Source organism: Lipotes vexillifer, unplaced genomic scaffold, assembly GCF_000442215.2.
Source record: "Lipotes vexillifer unplaced genomic scaffold, Lipotes_vexillifer_v1.1 scaffold231, whole genome shotgun sequence".
NCBI lineage: Eukaryota > Metazoa > Chordata > Mammalia > Artiodactyla > Lipotidae > Lipotes > Lipotes vexillifer.
Genome location: NW_006791822.1, coordinates 4,100,685 through 4,110,631, shown reverse-complemented (window position 1 = coordinate 4,110,631; position 9,947 = coordinate 4,100,685). Strand labels below are relative to the sequence as shown.

General features: G+C 35.4%; 1 pseudogene; it reads left to right on the top strand.

Moving 5' to 3' along the window:
* The first annotated feature begins 1,081 nt into the window (after positions 1-1,081).
* Positions 1,082-8,568, top strand: LOC103081888 (spindle and kinetochore-associated protein 1-like; annotated as a pseudogene).
* Positions 8,569-9,947: the final 1,379 nt, after the last annotated feature.

The following is a 9,947-nucleotide window of genomic DNA, read 5'->3' as shown; positions in this document are numbered from 1 at the left end:
ACAACTAGAGAAAGCCTACGTGCAGCAACAAAGACCCAATGCAGACAAAAATAAATAAATAAAATAAATAAAATATATATATATAAAAAATAATAAATAAATAAATATAAAATCAGGTCTGAGACTGAAATCTTGCATCTTTAAGTGAACACTGAAATCTTCTTTTACAATATTCTCAAGTACTTAACCATATGCTATTTTATAAGGATTATAAATAATATTCACCAAGAGTCGAGATTATGTTTTCACTAATATCTGTGGATAGAATATATAAATTGTTCTATTGGAGTGATTTCTCCATTAAAATAAAAGAATTCTAGTGATAGTATTTATAGTATTTCCTCTTAAATCAACTTGTAGAAAATGTTGCCATCTCTCAATGTCTCTTGTATGGGATCTTAACAATAGAGTGTTCATTATTCTATACTGAAATAAAAAGGTATGTGTGAAATAATAAGAAATATATACAGTGGTCCTTCCCCCAGTTCCTAACACAGAGTCCCATAAAATCCTGGTCATCTCCTGAGTGACAGGGGTACTAAAAGCATCTTTTGTTCTAACATTTGGTCTTTTAAACTCAGTTCCTGATAAAATAACTTCTAAGGCCCTTGGAATCTAAAGAGTGATAAGTGTCTTTTTGCACACTAAGGAGATGTGTGGTGACTGGGGGTCCCTATGTGGTTTGGAGATGGGGGATGGTCACCAGAAAGACCAAGCCATGATTAGAAGCTTAAAACTTTCAGCCCCAACTCCCATCCTCCACGGAGGGGAGAGAGGCTGGAGACTGAGTTAATAATCGATTATGCCTACATGATAAAGCCTCCACAAAAATTCCTAAATTATGAGGTTCAGAGAACCTGCAAGTTGATGAACAGACCCATGTTTCTGGAGGGTAGAACACTCTGCTCCAAAGGAACAGAAGCTGTGCTTAGGACCCTTCCAGACCTTGCCCTATGTACCTCTTCATCTGACTGCTCATCTGTATATTTTATTATATCCTTTGTAATAAACCTGTAAACAGAAGTGTTTCCCTGAGTTCTGTGAGCAATTACAGCAAATTATCAAACCTGAGAAGGGGACTATGGGAATCCCTGATCTGCAGCCAAGTTGGACAGCAGTGTAAATAACCTGGGGACCCACCACGTATGATTGGCATCTGAAGTGAGGTGTAGTCTTGTAGGACTGATCCCTCAACCTGTGGGATCTGCACTAACTCTAGGTAGTTAATGTCAGAATTGCTTGGTGTGGAAAACCGTACATTTGATGTCAGAAATGTTGTGACTAGTAGAGAAATAGTTTTCCTTTCAGTGTGATTATAAGATTTCAGTAGTGAAATTGATATCTTTTTAATTTATTCAACCACTTACTTATGGAGCAACTACTGTGAGCCAGACACCACACTCTACTCTGCACACACAGCAGTGTGGCAAATAGACACAGGAACTGTCCTATCAGAGCTTACAGCAGAGAATGGTCTTACCCTTTTGTAACATTCATATTGCTGATCCCTCCAATAGAAAAATATGAAATATAGAAATATTATACTGAGAATTTCAACTAAGAAAGACATACCACATCTTATCCATCTAAGTTGTACTCCATGATTAGCACAGTACCTAGCGTGTGTTAGGCCCTCAGTGACTGTAAGACGAGGAAATTATATTTCTTAATGGGAGATATATTGTCTTGTTTTATATCTCAACCACCTAGCAATTTACTTTTAAAGTTAGACTCCTGTAACAGATCAAACACATATTATTATTGCCCAAACCCCACTGACAACCAACTTTACCATTCCTACTTAAACTTTCATTTTATTGCTTTACCACATTTGACAAATAATGGCACTATTAGTAAGGAGAAAGAGGGAGAATGATATTTCTTGAGCACTTGCTCTGGGTCAGACACTATGTAAAAACTCCATGTGCATTATGTCATTCAATCATCATAACATCACAATGAAATAATCACTTTTACTTCCCATTCTACAGATGGGGAACTAATGATGGTAAGTAGTGAACCCAGATTCTCAGGCTTTAAAGCTTGTACTTTTAAACACTACAATGTCTAATCCTAATATTCATTATTTGCACACTCTTTTTAAGACATATTATTTTCCTTCAGTAAAGCTAGTCTCCTCAATTAGATGAATCATAGGTCCCAGTTTTCCTAGTTTCACCACTGTTATGCTTGTTACCTGGCTTAATTATTAATAGTGACCCCCTTTACTTTCAAAGGTACCTGAGTGTGGATGATAAATCATATGGTCTCCTTAACTCTTATTTCATCTACAACTGAGTAATCAGTCCTCATTATTGTTTTGCCCAAGTGGAGCAACTTCTCCAGAGAATGACATTTAGAAGATCCTCTTTATCTCTTCACCAAGTCACTTTCTTCACCTTTTTCAGAAAAGAGCTTCACTAAAGTTTTCATAGAGATGTCTTTGATTAACAACACAGCATGATGGCATTTTTCTCACTTGAAAATCTCTCAGTGATCTAAAATAAGACTCTTGATTTATTAAGTAGCATTTTAAAATTGTTTGCCTTAGTACAACTTTTACATTTTACATGATCTGATCCTGGACAGTATGCTGCACTGTTTTGTTTGTTCATTTATTACCAGCATTATCTTTTTCTGGGGAAGCATTTAAGTCAGTTAAAATAAAAGATGTAGGCAAAGTAGGTTAGAAAAGGAAAATCTGGATCAAAGAGAAAGAAAAATGTAAATATGGTAAGAGCAATTGTCAAAATACTATTGCTGCTGTGGCAAATTATCACAAACTTAGTGACTTAAAATAACACAAATCTATTCCTATACAGTTCTAGAGATCAGAAGTCCATCACAGGTCTCATTCTGCTAAGAGACAACTACCAAAGTGTAACATAGACCTAATCGGAATTCAGGAGGAGAAAAAAAGAACGAAAAGAAGAAATACTTGAGCAATCATGACAGAATATTCCAAAATTAATGTTAGACACCAAACTAAAAGATTAAAAATAATCTACATCTAGGCATATATTCCAACTGCAAAAGAGCAAAGATAAAGAAAACATCTTGAAAGAAGCCAGAGGATAAGACATGTTATCTATACAAGAGTAAAGATAATAACTACACCGGACTTCTGCAAAAAAACACCAAGAAAGGAGAGTTGAGTGAAATACTTAGAGCATAAGGAAAAGAACAAAGCCAAACAAAACATTTACCTAGAATTCCTTACCCTACAAAACTACCCTTCGAAAGTGAAGGAGAAATAGACTTTCTCAGACAAATGAAAATCAAGGGTATTTGTTGCCTGTAGACCTGCCTTGAAAGAAATGTGAAAAGAAGTTCTTCACAGAGAAGGAAAATGATATAGAGCAGAAACCTGAATCTACATAAAGACAAAAAGAGCACTGGAGAAGGAATCAGTAAAGATATAATAAAATTAAAACTTGTACTTTTCTTATTCTTAATTGATCTAACATTTGTTTAAAATAATAATAGCAACAATGTATTCAAATATATATATACATACGTATATATGTGTGTGTGTGTGTGTGTGTGTGTGTGTGTGTGTATATATATATATATATATATATATATATATATATATATGCACCTGTCTGCTTATGTGTAAGTAAATGAGTGACAGAAATAAAATAAGGGACAGGAGGGAAGAATTAGGATTATTTTGTTATTATAGGGCACTCACACTATCTGTGAGGTGGTAGTATAATACTATCAGAAAGTATACTTGGATTAGTTGTAAATTATTGCAAATTCTGGGCAACCACTAAAAAAATTTATTTTCAAGTATAACTAATATGCTAAGGAAGAAGAGAAAATGAGATAAAAGTCTCAGTTAAAACCACAAATGGCAGAAAAAGAGTGAAAGACAAAAATAGGGTCAAAGAATAAGGGCAATGAATAGAAAACAGTAACAAATATGGTAGATAATACTCCAATTATAGCAATACTCATTTTAAACATCAATAATCCCATCATATTGATTAAAAGACAGAGATTGTCTTTTAAGTGGAACAAAAACCAAGACCCAATTATATGTTGTCTATAGGAAACCCATTTTAAAAGTGAAGACACATAAAGATTAACAGTAAATCAATGAGAAAGATATACCATGCTCGTACTAATCAAAAGAAAGCAGTAGCAGCTATGTTAATTTCAGACAGAGCAGACTTCAGAGCAAGAAAACTTGTCAGGGATAAACAGGGGCATTATGTAATGAAAAAGTGGTCAGTTCCCCAAGAAGACATAACAACTGTTAATGTGTTTGCACCTAACCAGAGAGTGTCAAAATACGTGAGGCAAAAACTGATAAACTGCAAGGAGAAACAGATGAATCTGCAACGAGAGTTGGAGACTTCAACACCCCTCTATCAGAAAAGGACAGATTGAGCAGGCAGAAAACCGGTGAGGACTTAGTTGAACTAAGTTGATATCACCATCAATCAACTGGATATAATTGACATTTATTGACTATTTCATCCAACCACAGCAGAACAGACATTCTTCTCAAACCCACTTGAGACCACATTCTGGACCATACAACCCACCTTAACAAGTTTAAAAGAACAGAAATTATACAATGTCTGCTCTCAAATCACAATGGAATTATGCTAGAAATCAATAACAGAATAATAGCTGGAAAATCCCAAAATAGTTGGGGGTTGGACAACACACTTTAAATAATACATGAGTCAAATAAGAAATCTCAAGAGAAATTTTAAAAATATTTTGAACAAAATGAAAATGGAAACACAACTTACTGTGAGATGCAAGGAAAGCAGAGCTTAGAGAGAAATGCATAGCATTGAATACATATACTAAGAAAGAAGACAGATCTAAAATCAGTAATCTAAGCTTCCACCTTAGGAAACTAAAAAACATTTAAAATAAAGAATAAAAATTAGAACAGAAACCAATAAAATTGAAAACGGGACATCAAAGAGAAAAATCAACACGAACAAAAGCTAGTTCTTTGAAAAGATTAATAAATTTGATGAGACTCTAGCCAGGATAACTAAGAAGAAAAGAGAGAAGATACAAATTACTAATATTGGAAATGAAAAAGGAGTCATCACTAGAGGTCCCATGGACATTAAAAGAATAATAAAAAGTATGAACAGCTCTGGCTCAAATATTTGATAACATAGATTAAATGGACCGATTCCTTGAAAGAAACAATCTGTCAATACTCACAAAAGAAAAAGTAAACAACAGGAGAAGACAAGACACAGACCAGGAGAACATATTTGCAAAAGATTTATCTGACAAAGGACTATTATCCAAAATATACAAAGAACTCTTAAAATTCAGCAATAAGGACTTCCCTGGTGGTGCAGTGGTTGAGAGTCTACCTGCCGATGCAGGGGACACGGGTTCATGCCCTGGTCCGGGAAGATCCCACATGCCACAGAGCGGCTGGGCCCGTGAGAAAAAAAAAAAAAAAAAAAAAAAAAAAAAATTCAGCCATAAGAAAAACAACTAAATTAAACAATAGCCCAAAAATTTGACCAGACACTTCACCAAAGGCAATATACAAGTGACAAAATAGCATATGAAAAGATGTTTAACATTATATGTCATTAAGAATTTATAAATTAAAACAATGAGATACCACTACACAACTATTAGAATGGCCAAAATTTAGAAGATTAACAACACCAAATGCTGGCAAGTGTGTGGAGCAACAGGAACTCCCATTCATTGCTAATGGGAATGCATAATTGTACAGCCACTTTGGTAAACACTTTGGCAGTTTTTCAAAGCTAAACATAATGATGTGTCAATGTAGTTCATTGACTGTAACAAGTGTACCACTCTGGTATGTGATTTTGATAGTGGGGAGGCTGTGTGCATGTGGGGACAAAGGATATACAGGAAATCTCTGTGTCTTCCACTCAATTTCTCTGTGAACCTAAAACTACCCTAAAAAATAAAGTCTATTAAAAGATTAAAGTAAAATAAAAATAAATTTTAAAGAAAAGATTTCCGTGTTTGCTATAGATAGAAGTAATGTATCTGGATTAATTAATAGAATGTTTTAGTTTTCACATTTTCATTACTTAAATTTTCAGTATCTACACACTATTCTATAAAATAATAATTAAAAATAATTATTGCTTCTGATTTTCATGATATTAGACTCTGAATTATTCATTATTTTTAGTTACCTAGAATTTTATAAGATAAAAAATAACTAAGTAGGGATAATATATAAGAATAATTGTAGTAGCAATATAGGAGTAGGGGATTAAGAGGTACAAATTATTATGTATAAAATAAGCTACAAGGGTATGTTGTACAACAAGGGGGGGATATAAAAATATTTTATAATAACTATAAATGGAGTATAACCTTTAAAAATTGTGAATCACTATATTATACACCTATAACTTATATAATTTAAAAAATTTAAATAACTGAGTTAAAATAAAGATAGTAAAGGACTAAGGGGATATATAGGTCTCACCTCCCCCATCCCCCCAAAATCAGAATTTGCCAAAAAAGCACATTTTCTTCTATATACTCTTAGAGGATATTCTAGAACGTTCTCCAAAGCCATAGAAGGACTTAAATAAATATTTTATTCATTAAATGCACATTGGGATTCACAAGTAAAAGAAATTTCATTGCTCCTGAAGACATGTCTAGATAAATACTGATGCCCCATCCCAGTAAGGTATAAGATCCATTATCAATTAATTATTAAGGAGCTACCTACCGTGTGCTCACCCATGATATAAAGACAAGACATGGCCCTGTTATCTTTCTGGGAAAGGGAAGAAATAAAGAAGGCTTTAATATGGAGATCGTATATGAATTGCAGAATGGGTGAAACAGGGAGCACATATTTATTAATTTAAATATAATTGTTTATTTTGAAAAAGAGGCGGAAACGCGCGCGACCCCTGAGCAGCCTGCCTGGGGCGCTGATGTGCGCTTGCTCTGCACCGAGTCCCAGGGGCAGTTTGAATTTCGCTCCCTGAGTTGGGTCTCCTGATCCTGGGCTTGCGGCGCTGACTGGAGGGGTCTCGGCGCCTCGTGACACCACTGAGTGGGCCCTTTGCTCCCGGACCCGCACTAGAGGCTTAAAGGATAGCCTCCTCATTTCTGGTACAATTATGCTCTCATATTAATGAAAAGATTGGAAATATTAAAAAAAAAAAAACTGTCATTGAGAAATTGTGGACTGTATTAAAATAGGAGATGAGATCATTGCAGTAAATGAACTTCTAAATAAATTGGAATTGGAAATTCAGTATCAAGAACAAACCAACAATTCACTCAAGGAACTCTTTGAACCTCTTGGAGAAGATTGTAAAGATGTGGAACATCTCAAAGAAAACATTCCTTCCCATTTGCCTCAAGTAACCCAGAACTTTGTAATGGATCAGATCTTGCCCCTGAACAACCAGTCAAAGATGAGGAACCTGCACCCACAAAGAAGCTCCCCAAAGAGCAAAGAAATATTAAAGAAATGTCATTTATAACTTCTGATGAGTTTAATGGCATTCTTGTGTACATGAAATCTCACCTAACCTATTGTCAAATTAACGACATAACCTAACCTATTGTCAAATTAATGATGTTATTAAAAAATCAACAAGGCAGGGACTTCCCTGGTGGCACAGTGGTTAGAATCCGCCTGCCGATGCAGGGGCCACAGGTTTGATCCCTGGTTCGGGAAGATCCCACATGCCATGGAGCAACTAAGCACGTGTGCCACAACTACTGAGCCTGTGTTCTAGAGCCTGCGTGCCACAACTACTGAAGCTCACGTGCCTAGAGCCCGTGCTCTGCAACAAGAGAAGGCACTGCAATGAGAAGCCCGCGCACTGCAACAAAGAGTAGCCCCTGCTCACCACAACTAGAGAAAGCCCACGCGCAGCAAAGAAGACCCAACGATGAAGACCCAACGGAGACAAAAATAAATTTTTTTAAAAAAGAAATCAACAAGGCAGTAGTTAGTAAATATAAGATCCTACATCGACCAAAAAAGTCTATGAGTTCTGTGGCCAGAAGTCTCTATCACAGATTTATTGATGAAGAAATGAAGGAAGCCAAAGACCATTATTTTGTAGTGGAAGCTGACATAAAGGAGTTGACAGCTTTGAAAGTTGAAAAGAGGTTTCACTGAATATTTTACAACACTGCCGGAGGCTATCAGAGGTCCGAGGGGGAGGACTTACCCGATATGTTATAACACAAGGCCCTTTTGAGCTTCTGAACCAGCCAACGGTAGACATGGAAGCTATTCCTATAGTTTCCTTATATGTAATTTCTTTATATATAATTTCTTTAGCTTTTTCATTTTCTTTTTTGTTTGTTTCTTGTAAAAATAAAACGTAAATAATGTATATTTTAAAATCCACTTTCTTACAGTAAATATTTAATCACCTACCATGTAAGCCTCTGTTCTAGGCATACAATGGAACTAAAAAATGTTCATATTTAGTTTTGGTGTTTAGTGACAGTGCTGCCAACCCCAGGAGGACAGGTGCAGATGTGATAATAAAAGTCAAAGTTCAAGAAGATGAGATCAAGGACATCCAGGGTCTTTAGAAGTAAAGGTCATTAGTGTCTAAATTCCACTAATGATATTTCAGTCTATAGGAAAAAGTCGGATTTGGAGGCAGCCCATCCACGTGGTTATTCTGCTTTCCCATATGTGGTTAAGGAACAGCTTACCTGAAATACATTCGGTGTAAATCAATCTGTAAACATCGACCTGTAATGAAATTGTAATAAGAGTATATTGAGATGAAAAAGATGATAAAATAAGATGTGTAAGCAGATTGATAGTGGTCATGGAAACTCTAAATATTTTTGGTTGTTTTTTGGTGTGTGTGTGTGTGTGTGTGTAAGCGTGAGTGAATTTAGAGACATATTAATAGAACAGTTAGTCATTTTACTGAAAAATTAATTTAGAAACAAAACCTTATCCCTGATAAAAAGTGTGTGCATATATAATAATAACGGTGAAAGGTAAATACATTTAAATAAAACTTGCACACATGTACACTAGCTCTCTACAAACTGTTAGTTGCACTTTAAATTACATATAAAAATGTAGTTGTAACTCCAAAAGCTATTCTAAGTCACAGCAGAGATTTTTGTGTCTCATAAATCAGAACCTTTTTTTATCCCTCATACATTTTTATTACTTTATTAGGCATGTAACAGGGTGAAAGAGTATACAAGCCGTTAAGCCCTGTTAACAAGCCGTGGTACGCTTGTATTTCAGCTCCACAAGGCTTCTGTAGTTTTGGCTTTTTTCAAGCCTTCTGATATTCTGTGCATCACAGACCATATTTGATTAAGAAAAGCATGTTCCTGAAACATCTGTCTGTTTAGTAACATTCAAACTGCCCCTTATGGATACATTTTCTTGGAATCTTTCTATTCCTGATAGGTGCCAAAGGGGGAAAAAATATGCTCTCAAGGTCACCAGAATTCATTAAATACAGCTGACAATGTTATGGTACAGGGAGGAAAAAATCTTCCTAAGTTTGTATACAATATTATATTCACAAAATATTAGTTTACTCTTAAAGGAATCAAGAGAAATACCAAGGGAACGAAGCTATAAATGGTGACAGATGCTTCTCAGCTAGTGTGGCCCTCTGCATCACATGGGTGCCAGAATGTAAATCAGGTAATCCATCCCTCAGGGCACTGAGCAGAAGTCAAATCATGTGGCCAGGCCAAGCAGGATGGATTTAATTAGGAAGACTGCAGCAGAATATTCACATAATCACCTAAAATTTCATTTTGCCCAGTTAAGCACTAGTTGTTTTCAGAGCTCACTCTGAAGAGTGAGGAAGTTTCCAAAAGATTACCAGAACTTGTCTCATTAATTCAACCCCAAAGGAGGGCTGGGACTATGTGTCTGGTCACTAATGTTGACACTAATCAGGGCTAAATTAGGCAGAGGTAGCATT